Source organism: Furipterus horrens, unplaced genomic scaffold (genome assembly GCF_987537825.1).
Source record: "Furipterus horrens unplaced genomic scaffold, mFurHor1.1.pri manual_scaffold_1, whole genome shotgun sequence".
NCBI classification, from domain to species: Eukaryota; Metazoa; Chordata; class Mammalia; order Chiroptera; family Furipteridae; genus Furipterus; species Furipterus horrens.
This window is the reverse complement of record NW_028327171.1, coordinates 21,747,168-21,758,686: the sequence shown is the minus strand read 5'-3', so window position 1 is coordinate 21,758,686 and position 11,519 is coordinate 21,747,168. Positions and strand designations below refer to the sequence as shown.

General features: G+C 36.9%; 1 long non-coding RNA gene across 1 annotated transcript; it reads left to right on the top strand.

Moving 5' to 3' along the window:
• Positions 1–9,158: 9,158 nt before the first annotated feature.
• On the top strand, positions 9,159–11,052 carry LOC150020747 (uncharacterized). Its single transcript, XR_016509888.1, has 3 exons — positions 9,159–9,523; positions 10,250–10,324; positions 10,682–11,052. It is a non-coding gene; the product is annotated as an uncharacterized LOC150020747 (long non-coding RNA).
• The last annotated feature ends 467 nt before the right edge of the window (positions 11,053–11,519 follow it).

The following is an 11,519-nucleotide window of genomic DNA, read 5'->3' as shown; positions in this document are numbered from 1 at the left end:
GTAACTAGGATAGTGATACTCAGCGACTGTTACAACTAGTGATACCTCATAACTCCCTCAATGCCTGTTATTAAAGGCTGCCATAAATTCTGACACTAGCAATGATGATTTCTTGGGGTTCCCAGAAAACTAGAAGAGTACTTGAACCTTAAAGTCTCTCCTCATTTGTTAATGACAGTGATGATGGTTCTTAATACTGCTGTTGACTGCTGTTCACTTCACATGGTTGAAATATTATTCTGTTATATTTTATTAAATATTTTAGTACACCATTTGGTTCAGAATATTTTTTTCTTTCTTGTTTTTCTCCTCTAAACTTAGGTGCATTTTATGGTCAGGTGCATCTTTTTTTTTTTTTAATAATTTATTTATTTATTTGTTTATTTTATTTTATTTTTTTAGAGAGAGAGGAAAGGAGAAAGAGAGGGAGAGAAACATCACTGTGTGGTTGCCTCTCACTCGTGCCCCCAGCTGGGGACCTGACATGCAACCTAGTCATGTGCCCTGACTGGGAATCGAACCAGAGACACTTGGCTCGCAGGCTATGCTCAATCCACTGAGCCACAGCAGCCAGGGCTTCAGGTGCATCTTATAGTGAGAAAAATATGGTAAATTTTTTGGAAATAACCTTGAAAATTATTTAGGTGTATGATTGTATTTGAAAATTTTCAAGATCTTTTTGAAATACCAAATTCTATTTTTTATGAATAATAGTCTGTTCAGAAGGTATCTAGCCATGTAATATGTAAAATAGAGACATTTATTGAAGAAGATACAAGTACAAGAAACATAAGAAACATTGTACACAGGACAATGACACCTCAGTCCCCTTCAAAGTAGGCACCTTGGAACCTCACATCGTTCTCCCAGCATCATTAGTAACTGCAGCACAATGTTCCTTCTGCTCTGGTAGTAGAACTAGTGGAACAGATTTTGCCATGACATGTTTCATACCAAGATCCTACACCAAAATCTCATACACAGTAGTTTTTGGAATCCCCAGTCAGCCTCTAGTACTCACATTGTCAGTTGCCCACCTTCATTGATAGCAGCCCGTACACATTCAACATTCTCAGGTGTTTTGCTTCTTGCAGGCCTTCAAGAGTGTGGACCACCTTCAAGAGACTCTAGACCATCTTTGAAGCATCTGCGCCACACTTTTACTTGTGCTGCACTCACCGCACTGTCCCTGAAAGCCTGGTGAATCATCCAAATAGTTTCTACAGGGGAATGTTCAAGCTTCATGCAAAATTTGATGCAGAGTCATTGCTCTTGCTCAGTCATTTTGAATGCGATGGCCACACAGTACACACGTTCACTCAACAGCATCTACTGCCCCTGCTGACTGGTACAGTGAAGTTGTCGTTGTTCATGCATGTGCATTCCAGTCCACATCAATGTTGTGCAAACTGTTCTCATTACATTAACAATGGCTGGTATTTTTCTGGAGATATATATATATATATAAATATGAATATATCCTCACTTGAGGACATTTTTCTTTTTATTGCTTTTCAGAGAGAGAGGAAGGAAGGGAGAGAAACATAGATGGGAGAGAGAAACATTAATTGGTTGCCTCCTGTATGCATCTGGACTGGGGATAGGACCTGCAACCTAGGCATGTGCCTAGGAATCGAACTTTTGATTACAGGGTAATGCTCCAACCAAGTGAGCCATACTGGTCAGGGTGCAAAATCTATTCTTTACGCATGTAAATCCCATTAAAAGACAATCTTAATAAATGTGTAGTCAATCTTGCTTAATTAGTTTAATTAGCATTTAATTAATCACTAATGTGAGCAACATGAAGGATTTGAAATGGAAGGATTGCATTCTTTTGAGTCAATCATTCATTATAGCACATTATTTTAAATTTTGTTTATTTTTCTTTCTTTTGATAAAAAGATGTAACAGTGGCATTTTTGATGGCAATAGTTACCTGATTGGGAGAAACAGTCTTCAAGTCTGGAAACTGTCTTATGTGCCTTAGCCACTCACAGAATTCTGGTTCCAAGGGCTAGTTCTTGGTACCATAAAATATAAGAAATTCTGGCTTCAGTTAATTAATAATTTAATAAACCAGATGAGACATGAGGTAAAATTTGTTTTTGAACCATTTAAAAGAGGGCAAAAGGATTTTAGAGCAGCTTAGTGTTATAAATAAATCTGCAGATGAGATGTTAAGATGATGAAGAAAGAACAGGCTATTCTCAAACACTTTAGAAGTATGTACTCAAATAAACAGTTGAGCTATGTACAAATTATTTAAACCTATTCTAAATCCTATCATATTTGGAAGGAACCTGAAAGATTATTCAGTGCATTCTTTTACCACCATAGAAATCTTTATTTGAAAATACTTCACTTAAAATGTCACTAGTAAGTAATAGTGACATTTCTTTTCTTAAAGCACTCTATAATTTCTGCCGTTCTTCCTGGAAAAGAATATAAATCAGTGTTTTTCAGAATATCTGTAAGTTATTTTAAATAGCCTTATTTATGTTTTCATTAGATAGTCTCACTTTCTAAATACATAATTTTAAGGATTAAAAAAGTTTTATTTATTTATCTTTAAGTAACATATCTTGGGTCTGGCCAAGCAGTGCCTTGACAAACTATGGCACATGACATATAGTATGGTGTTAGAGACAGACCTGACATCTGGCCTATGAACAGACCTGGTCTTAGATGCTGAGTGATATCAGTCTAACAAGAAAGTTAGGGGAGCCAAAATGATATGGTATAAAAAACTGAAATGTTGGGGTTTCAAAAGAGCATTCTGGGAGATGGGTGGGACAGAGTAAGAAGAAATAAAATGATGCTTATTGGTCAGAAGCCCAGACATTCAATTTCCACGAAGTTAGTCTGTAGACACCTGTGCTCAGATTTCCAGAAGGGCTGTGGGCGAGAACAAGGCAAGAACCAGTGTTAAATAGCATAGTAAGAAGGCAGGTAACATAGACAAAAAGACTAAGAAATTAATGTAGGAACTACTTAGTCACAGAACTACAATGTAGGTGTAGTAGACACTTGTCCATGGTGCCCAGCCTCCATTCCCTTTATTCTTCCACAGGTCTCCTTTAGGAAACTTGCTATGTGGTGAGCATGGAATTGACCCCACTCAGTCCTGGGATGAGCCCTGAATGACTTAAGCCAAACAGCATATTGCCTATGACCTAAGCTGGATCATTCATAGTGAAAGTCAGGACTTTTACTATGATTGCTGAAATGCACATGCTCTCTTCTTTCTTTGATACTGTTGTATCCAGTTCTAGTATCATAAAGGGAGCCATACTGAAGAAGAAACTGATACAAGAAGATGGATAGAACTGGACATTGGTAGGGAAGTGAAGACAAAGCCCTAAGTAGACAATAAACCTTGGATCTTGTGATGCCTCAAGACAAAGACAGCCTTACCTCTGGACCTTGTAGTTCTTTGAAGCAATGCATTCCTCTTTTGTTACCATCTTTTGGGTTGGTTTTGGGTCATTTGTGATTGAAAGCATATAATACATTAGATGCTAACCAAGAATAATGAAGCTCAGTTTTTAGAAGACAATTCATGGTGGGCACCAAGTCTCAGGAATAAGACAAAAAATCGTGTTATAACTTGGGTAAATTATGACTTGAGGTAAAAGGTGACCTGATGTCAAACCCTAAGGTACTGGGACAAACCTGTTTATATTCCTTTTTGTTAAATTTTAGGATTGGTTCTAGAAGTTCAGGTGAATATTGAACCTGCAGATGGGCAACAAATTTGACAGAAGGAAGATAGGCTAAGAAACAGGCTGTGCCTGAGTCCGCTTATAGCACTCCTGACTTTGATTTTTTTCTTGGACTTGAGGACAAAGTTTTTGAGTAGGTCCTAAACTCTAATTTTATAAAGTAGGACAAAGGAAAACACAAATACCATAAATATGTTAATTAAATAAATATTTAAAAGAAAATTTTCTTTATAGCCAACATCTATTCCAATAAGTAAAGCAAATCTATGTAACTGTTCTCTATTTTAATTGGCACAAAAATGCACATAATAATAATATGATGGCAATCACTCTTAGAATTTAAAAGTCTTTGCTATCCTCTCCCAGAGATACTGTATCTATCTTATTTATTTTTATATTTCCAGTATCTAGTACAATTATTATTTGGCAAATTGAATACATAACCTGGTTATCTGCCTGTGGGTTCTTCCCAAAGCTAACCTTGAGATAAAGACTTGAATAAAGGTGGTTTATTTGGGATGTGAACTAAGGCAGCCGAGTAAGGGAGTAGGAAAGTGAGGCAGGGAAAGAAGAACCAATAAAAGTTACTACTGTAGGCAACAGCAGTGCTATTCCATTGGGGGCATTCTAAGAAACCATGTGGAACATGCCTCAGTATTTACCTTTCACATTCTAGTCCTACTGCCTGCAGAATGTTGATCTCCAGTAACCGCTGTCCATGGATAGGTTGTAACAAGGTAGGGGCATAAAAGGAATGTTTACCAGGAACAACTGAAGCCAGTGAGCTGGAGGGAGAGAAAAAGTAATAGTTAAGAAGGAAGGAGAAGGTCACAGTGGAGCTGACTGTCAGGTCTGGAGGAGTTTAGGACAGTAAACAGAAAATGAGTTTGAGATGACAACAGGGAGGAATTGGGAGCAATCTGAATCAAGAGAATGAGTGTTAAACTGTGTAAACAGTAAGAGAATTAAAGGCCAACTTTTCTGGAATGGCAGCAGAAGAGAATGGGATAGCTCAAAGGAGCCATTCAAAGGGCCAGCCATTACCCACAAATCAAGTAACTAAAAATCAAAACACTGAATGCAATATATCAGTTACTGACCCCATGGCTTAACAAATACTTTTCTTAATTTTCAAAGTCTAAGAAATAAAAATGAAAAGAAATTGAAAACTCTCTCATTACCACACATACATGTAGAATAATATCTGCTAATTTATACTATTTCAGATCCATTATAAGTTCAGAAGTTAAGAAGACATGACAGATACTGTCAGTGGTGTCAGTGTAAGCTGAATTTTCGTCTCAATGGAAATATTGTTTTTATGTCAAATCAACACATTGAAAAAATATAACCTGAAATATGAATATTTATAATGAGAAGAAACAACCTAGCATCCACACCAATGAGCCATTATGTCAATTATATTTTAAAGCAAAACGCAGAATATTTTGCTTGTTGTTATTCAACATTCAGGAGTAAATAGATTATGTTTATTTTTCTTTTGAGGCAAAATCGTTAATGTCTACAATTTTTATTTGCTACCTACAGTACAACCAGAGTAAAGTACCCTTGAATATGAAAGACTAGAATGTGCATTGTCATGTTTTTACTCAGATTATTTATATATTTATAAATCATTTGAAATATACATAACATTGTAACAAAGATAGACACAACCGGAAACCCTACCACCATTAACATTTGGTGCTCATACTTGAATGTGTAATAAACTCTACAAGGTTATATCTCTCATTAGCATTCTCATTGGTTTGCCAGGATACTCAGATTCAGATACAATACTTTAGAATAACTAGTTTAATATGTTCACATGTTGATTGCCTCACTCCATTCATCCTTCCCTTCCTCTTTTCTAAAAAATACTTCAAATATCCCATCCATATGTGGATTGTTGTGGTCCTTGGTCACCTTAAGCCAAAGAGCAGATTTGCCCAGGTGGGTGTTGAAAAGCTAGGCCAACGAGGACCAATAAGTCTGTGTTCTGGGGTTCCAGCTGTGGGAAGCAGACTTCTTTTCTTTTTCTTTTTTTTTTGCTGGAAACATGTAACCTGGAGATATTCTTAAAACTTCAAGAAGAATGGCTACTGGGAATGAAGGAATGACCCAGGAAATACTGCTGAGGAATGAGGGGCAGCTACTACATTTCAGTCACATTGTTTTAATCACTGGATCATTCTTCTTCTGAAACAAAACCTACTTTGGACTATTTCGGTTATTTCAGTCATTAAATTCCTTTTATTGTTTAATCCAGTTTAAGATAGATTTTAACTTACTTATTACCAGTCATCTGGACAAATATATCAAGCTATGGGAAATCCCATTTTTGTATGCTTCTCAGTTCCATGAGATAGTTAAAATAACTAGATTTCCTATTTTTGCTTGTAGTCTCAGCTCCTGCATGGAACACTACTTCTAAGATGTAGAATGTTATATGGATAGACCACCATGCTTGGTGTTACAAGAAACAGGCTTTTGTTTTGGCTCTTACATTTTTTTGATGAAATAAATGTTGTAATTCACTTAATTTTAATTTCTCTATGAAATGGAGAAGTGGGCATTTATTGGGTTTATTTATCTATTTGTTTAGCTATTGAAGCAGAATGCTTTTTCAGAAGAAATTTATGCTGAACTTCAACAAATAAAATATGTATAATTATGAATTATAAGAAAAGTCATTATTTTTCTTATTTCTATATCCTTAGCACTACCATAAATCTGGCAAAATGTATGTACTTGGGAAATAGTTGCTGAATTAATTAATAACAGCAGAACTCTTCTGTTGAGTCACTAACATCAAGTCTGGACCCCCCACTTGCTTGGCCTTCTCCTCATCTCTCTGAACCACCCTTGAGGTCCTACCAAGAAAATTTAGGGCTTGGCAGAGTACAATCCGAAAGCCAATGACTAAGTCATCTCTAAGGCCCTTTCAGTTCTTACATAGTGTAGTCTAACCCAGTGATTTTCAGCTGCATCATAATTAGATTATGAGACTTTACAAATGACTGTTCCTAACCTACTGAGATTTATTTCTGTCATAATAATTGATTAATTACTATTAATTAATCATGTATCATTTCAATTAATTGCCATTTGATTAATTAGTTAATTGTTGCTTCTTAAAGAGTCTACTATGCCTAGGCATTGTGCTGGGGCCTGGTGGTAGAACAGTGAACAAGATGGAATGATAGATATGGTCTTATTCTCTTGGAGCTTCCTGGGTTACACGTTAGACTCTCCCAGGGACTTTTAAGATCTCGATGCCCTTAGATCCCACCCTTAGAGAATCTGATTTAATTGGTTTAAAGCCATGGTTCTCAGATGAAATGAACTCTGTCCTCCAGAAGGAAAGTGTCTGGAGATATTTCTGAATATCACAGCTGGGAAGAGGGGTACTTTTGGCATCTAGTGGATAGAGGTCAGAGATGCTTCTAAACAATGCACAGCCCAGCAGCCACAACAAAGAATTATCTAGGGCAAAATGACAGTAGTGCTGAGGCTGAGAACCCTGTCTAAGGTTTGGCCTGGTGATTTCAGTGTGCAGCTAAGTTTGCAGATCACTGTTCTAGAATCTTCCAGCAAAGGGCATTACGTGAATGAGTGATCTGTGGCAGGCTGTGTGGTTTGAAAGAGCTTGTCATATATTATACTTCTCTATACCCTACCTACCACCAACCAGGTTGAAATTCATCTTTTAAATATTTATAAACTTCTAATTATGTACATATATTTGAAGCCTGAAAAGATAAACAAAATATGTTCTTTGGCTTCAGAGGAATTATAATTTAGAAGAAAAAAGACAGCCATCACAGAGAGTAATGGCTGGATTGTAGGAGACTTCTATTCTTTTTGCTTAGTTATAGCTCCTGAAATTTCCAATAAACTTGTACTAAAGTAGTTAGGAGTGAAAAATAATATAAATTAATAAAATAGAATATAAAAAAGTAAAGTTATATAAATTAGTCCCCCCAAAGAGGCTTATTTGGAATACATTTATTTCTTAGTTGCCGAGGCAGTTGAAGAGAGTTGGACAACCATCATATGTGTCTGTATGTGTGTGTGTGTTTTCATTTTGTAGTCTATCATCAGGGGTTGATTTTATAAGTCTGAAATTATTACAAGTGTGTGAACTGAACACACACTCTCTCTTGATAATACATTTTTATTTGTGCTTTCAAGGAAGTTTTATGACAATGAGGAGATACGTGGGGACAGAATTTTATTCTTTCTCCCACAATATCTGTGTGTGTGTGTGTGTGTGTGTGTGTGTGTAGGAAAGTCTATGTGTAGGGGAAGAATAAATCTAAATGAGTAAGAGCTTCTTAATTTCTTGGCAGAAATAGTACCTAGTAGGTGGTAGCTACACATTAGGTATGTAGAAGAGGAAGCGTGTGAGGTGTTGGAATGGTGGAATTAGATAAAATTTTGACTAGTCAAGCTTTTAAAACTAACATCTTTAGCTAAATCTAAGTCTTACCTGGGTAAAAAAAATACACCTATGCACTGAAATTTAAAAGTACACTCTTTCTACTCATTTTGAAGAATGGGGATCTCTGTATTAGTTTAGGTGCTTTTTGGAGTTTTTTCTGTTAGAACCAATCCTGGTATATAAACTTACTTGAAAATAATAAATAAGTAAATAAAGAAAAGGAAGGAAAAGAAAGAAAGAAAGAAAGAAAGAAAGAAAGAAAGAAAGAAAGAAAGAAAGAAAGAAAGAAAGAAAGAAAGAAAGAAAGAAAGAAAGGAAGGAAGGAAGAAAGAAAGAAAGAAAGAGAAAGAAAGAAAGAAAGATCTTGGAAGTAAACCTGAGGGTTTAAAACATTCAGAGAAGCCACTTGCTATGTTCGAAATGGGTACTTTGATCATTGTTTCAGTGGAATTGGAGACAGTGGGGCAGGAACTGTATGGCATTTCATGCTTCTTGCTCCCATGCTCATTTCTTTTAAGGCTCAACTCAACATGCATTTTCTCCTAAGAAGTCTTCTTGGATCCTGTCCACACAGAGAAATATAACAATCTTAAGACATATAAAAGAGGCACTTTTTGTTATGGTATTTATTATTTTTAATGGTAAAATTCTACTTAATTGGTTGCAAACTCCTAGCGGCAGAACTTTGTCTGGTTCACGCCTCCCCTGCCAGGTTAACCACGAAGCTCAGCAGCATTGGTCCACTGTGATGGAGGACTAGATAAAGAGGACGTGGTGCATATACTCATACACGATGGAATACTCCTCAGCTGTAAGAAAAGATGAAATGCTGCCATGTGCAACTACATGGATGGACCTTGAAAATATTACGCTAAGTGAAGTCAGTCAGAAAAAGCTAAGTATCATATGATTCCACTCACATGTGGGAAAACAGTGCGGTGGTTACCAGAGGGAAGGGTATGGGGTGGATAGAAAAGGGTAAAGGGGACCAAATACATGGTGACAAAAGGCAATTTGACTGTAGGTGGTGGGCACACAATACAACATACAGATCATATGTCATAGAAATGTACACTCTTAATCTATATGATCTTAATAAGCGAGGTACCCCAATACACTTAATAAAAATAAAAGGTTTGTGGAATGGGATAGCTTTATTTTCTTTCCTTTGCTCTATGACGACAGGTATAATGATGCAATCCTTTTTCATTCTGGCTCTGGTGGAAAGAAGCAATCACACCAAATTTTTCTATAAACCTCAACATTGAGATGTAGCAGTTCCAGACTGCAACCTTTGAAATCAAAGCCGGAAAGGACATTGTGTATTGATGTTAGAAATCCACAAATGCTTCAGGTTCAAATACTCCCCCCTCCCTTTTTTTTTTTCTTTCATCAAATGAAATCTTTCCATGCTTTAGCTCTAAGGAAGATTAAGCACATTCAATCTAATTATGCAGCCCACCGACAAAAGCAATCTAAATGTGAAACACTCTGCTAGTTGTATTTCACAGTTGCCCTTGGAAACAGAGACAAGTGTGGAAAACTGCAGTCGGGGCTGAGCCTTGGCATTATCATGGCTCTGAGGGAAAGCATTTCTTGGGTCTGCTCTTTCTCTCCTTCACTATGTATGCATGCTGCATGTGTCCTGTTGGCTCTACAAGTAACTAGAATCTGCTGCATCAGGAGGGAACACCACTAATGTTAAAAAATGAAGAGAGTCTCTAAGGGTTAAACAAACAAGCAACAAACAATAAACAATATCAACTTACCAGGGAGTCTTAGACTTGATATTTCCTGAGGAGAGATAAAACACAATTGATCTGATGTTGGAGAATACTAGTTCATGACAATTAAAGTAATTTCTTATCCCATATATCCTTGGGATCTCCTCAGGCTAACAGTTCAACCTCATATATTATAGTTTTTAGCTGTAGGTTTGTCTCTCACCATGGTACTATGTTATATTCAGATACAGAAGAGATATACTAGTTCCAAAACATGTGCTTCTTAATTAGTTTTATTTTATTTTATTTATTTTTTATTTTTAATCCTCACCTGAGAATATGTTTATTGATTTTAGAGAGAGAAGAAGGGAAAGAAACATTGATCTGTTGGTTCCCATACGCTCCTGACCAAGGACCAAACCTGCAACTAGGTATGTGCCCTGACCAGAATCGAACCCAAAACCTTTCAGCGTATGGGACTACACTCCAACAAACTGATCCAAAGTGGCCAGGGCATATTTCTTAATTATTTTTATTCTCTTTAGATTGAATGATAAACTGTGTTTCCCATCTAAAAATAATTTTGCTGATTATTTTGAATTATAAGCTGGGTTTACATGACAGGTCCAAAACATTTTGGAAGTGGGGAAAAAAAAGAGCTGGCATTCATGCAGGAACATTAAGATACACAACGCAGTTCCTCAACATGAAAGCTCTCGGCCATGTGAAGACAGCCAGTTTGACCAGAGGGCCAGTTTGACCAGTTTCTTTCTTCCTCAACTCTGCAGGCTCTCATGTGTGTTATCTGATTGGAAAATTTTTGCAACAGACTGACGGATGGAAAACCCCTGCAGGAAAGCTCTGTGTAACAGAAACTGAGCTCTGTTAACCTCTCTGTCAACCTGGAGTACTCAAGCATTAACCCAAGCAGCTTGAGCTGTTTTCCTGGGCTCCTTACCTCTCAGCAGGCCCTACACCAATGCACTCTATAGGCACGCGAGGTTCTCTCAGGCCCTGGGTTCCCCCCCTTTACTACTGACCTGGGGTGCTGAGATCCCAGAATGCCTTGAGATATGGAGCCCACCCAATGGGTTGTGTGAATCGACTTTCTAATTCACACAAATCTTGAAATCATTAAAAATTCAATTTCTACATTCTATTTTACATCTCGGTCTTGCATTTTTAGCCTCTGCCCTAGACCTCTCAGCTGTAAGATTAGCATTGACCACTTCCTTTCATTCATTTACTATTCATTTATCCAGTTGTCCATCTGTACTGTCATTTAACAAATATGTCTGCTGATCACTGCTATTGACTGAATGTTTATGTCCCGCAAAATTCGTATGTTAAAACTTAAACCCCAGTATGATGGTATTTGCAGGGGGTGCCTTTGAGAGGTGATTAGATCACAAGGGTAGAATCCTCCTGAATGGGATTAGTGCCCTTATAAAAAATACTCCAGAGAACTCCTTAGCACCTTCTACCATGTTTTTGAATCTGTGCCTTAACTACTAATTACAGAAGGTTTAAAAAATTATTATTGCTCTCATTTCACTTTAAGTATAGAAACACTATTAACTATCTTTAAAGGAGGTGCCTTTTAGTCAGGGCTTTCTGCTAAATACC